Below are 2,422 nucleotides of genomic sequence, written 5' to 3'. Positions count from 1 at the left end.
ATCAGGCCACCGGCAGTGGATGCAAACAACTTTGAGATTAAACCTGCCATCCTTCAAATGGTGCGATCTTGATCCGGTTGGTGGCCTCCCTTCTGAAGATCCTAATCTGCATCTCTCTAACTTCATGGAACTTTGTGAAACTTTTAAAGTTAATGGAGTTAGCGATGATGCCATTCGACTGAGATTGTTTCCATTCTCGCTCAGAGAACGAGCCAAGAGTTGGTTGAACTCTTTGCCACCCAACTCTATTGCCACCTGGAATGATCTGGCAACAAAATTCTTGTCAAAGTTCTTTCCTCCAGCCAAATCTGCAAAGCTGAGAGGAGAAATCAACAACTTCTGCCAACAAGATAATGAATCTCTCCATGAGGCTTGGGAGAGGTTTAAAGATCTGATCAGGAGATGTCCTCATCACGGTATAGAGAAGTGGATGCTGGTTCACAACTTCTACAACTGGTTGGTTGGTAATACTAGAACTCTAATAGATGCAGCAGCGGGCGGAGCTTTTATGAGAAAGAGTGCTAATGAGGCGTATGATCTATTGGAGGAGATGGCTCTAAACAATTAGCAGTGGCCAACTGAAAGGAGTCAATCTAAGAAGGTAGCTGGTGTGTTAGAAGTTGATTCCATCACAAAGTTAACAACTCAGGTTGAGGCATTGACAAAAATTATTGCAGGGCAAGCTAAACAAGCCCAAATTGTTTGTGAGTTATGTGGAGGAAGTCATCACTTTTCGGAGTGTCAAGCAGATGTGGATGATTTGCCAATGGATGAAGCTAAGGCCATTGGAAATTTTTCACAGAACAACAACAACAACAATTATGGGTTCAACCAGGGTAACAACCGAAGAAACAGTGGGTTCTATCAGCAACGGAATCAGAACCAACAATTTAATCAGCAACAAGCCTCTGGTGGAAATTCTAGTTTGCAAACAGATTTACTGCTTCAATTTATGACTGAAACTAGATCTTCAATTAAAGACCTGCAGACTCAGATGGGCCAGCTAGAAACTCAGGTAGCAACCCGCCCTCAAGGAAATTTTCCTAGCACAACTGAAGTTAATCCCAAAGAAAACTGCAAAGCAATTACCTTGAGGAGCGGTAAGAAGTATGATGGGCCTGAGTTACCACAACCAGTTGAGGTAGATGAAGAAATAAAAGCTCAACCAGTGCAAACACCAACACCAACAGCAGAGAAGGCTACTGACAGCCCAGCACTACCACAACAGTCTCCACCTATTAGCATTGATCATCATGTAAAAATACCCTATCCCCAAAGGCTCAGAAAGTCAAGCTTAGACAAGCAGTTCACCAAGTTTCTAGAAGTCTTCAAAAGACTTCACATTAACATTCCCTTTGCTGAAGCTTTAGAGCAGATGCCAAGTTATGTGAAGTTTATGAAGGAAATTTTGTCAAAGAAGAGGAAGATGGAGGATTATGAGACAGTGGCTTTAACTGAAGAGTGCAGCGCTATTCTACAGAAGAAACTCCCTCCAAAACTCAGAGATCCAGGGAGCTTCACTATTCCTTGTACTATTGGAAAAATTGAAGGAATAAATGCACTATGTGATTTGGGAGCCAGTATAAACTTAATGCCTTTGTCAGTGTTTAAAAGACTGCAGCTGGGGGAAGCAAAGCCAACCACGGTAACTCTTCAATTGGCGGATCGATCACTAGCTCATCCTAGAGGAGTCATTGAGGATGTGTTAGTTAAAGTTGACAAGTTCATCTTTCCAGTTGATTTCATTGTGCTGGATATGGAAGAAGACAACAATGTTCCTATCATCCTGGGGTGACCCTTCTTGGCAACAGGGAAAGCACTAATTGATGTTCAGAAAGGAGAGTTAAAGCTGAGGGTACAAGGAGATGAAGTTGTATTTAATGTGCTTAAAGCAATGACCTACCCTACGGCTAGTGACAATTGTTTTGCAATTGATGTGGTGGACCAGTTGGTGGAGACAAAGACGCATGTTGAAGACCCTCTTAATCTGACTTTGGTACAAGGGGAGGTGGTGGAACAAGACGGTAAGGAAGCTTATGAGTATGCTATGTGGCTCGACTCTTATGGACCGTTGAATAGAAGATACTATGAAGAGTTAGGAGTCCTACCAACAAAGCCTACCCCATCTACTGAAAAGCCTCCTCAACTAGAGTTAAAAGTCCTACCGGATCATCTCAGGTATGAATATTTGGGAGAAAATAAGACACTTCCTGTCATTGTGGCATCCTCCCTATCTTCTGTAGAGACAGACAAGCTATTACGGGTTCTAAGGAAGCATAAGAAAGCCATTGGATGGACTTTAGCAGATATTAAAGGGATCAGCCCCTCAACTGTAATGCACAGAATCTTAATGGAGGAAGGAGTGAAGCCTACCATTGATGCACAACGAAGATTAAATCCACCAATGAAGGAGGTTGTCAGA

General features: G+C 42.6%; 1 non-coding gene across 1 annotated transcript; it reads right to left on the bottom strand.

Moving 5' to 3' along the window:
• Positions 1–313: 313 nt before the first annotated feature.
• LOC133036377 (small nucleolar RNA R71) lies at positions 314–420 on the bottom strand. Its single transcript, XR_009687034.1, has one exon. It is a non-coding gene; the product is annotated as a small nucleolar RNA R71 (small nucleolar RNA).
• Positions 421–2,422: the final 2,002 nt, after the last annotated feature.

This window comes from Cannabis sativa, chromosome 3 (assembly GCF_029168945.1).
Source record: "Cannabis sativa cultivar Pink pepper isolate KNU-18-1 chromosome 3, ASM2916894v1, whole genome shotgun sequence".
In the NCBI taxonomy this organism is placed as follows: Eukaryota; Viridiplantae; Streptophyta; class Magnoliopsida; order Rosales; family Cannabaceae; genus Cannabis; species Cannabis sativa.
The sequence above is the reverse complement of the archived record's forward strand: the minus strand, read 5'-3'. Positions and strand labels throughout refer to the sequence as shown.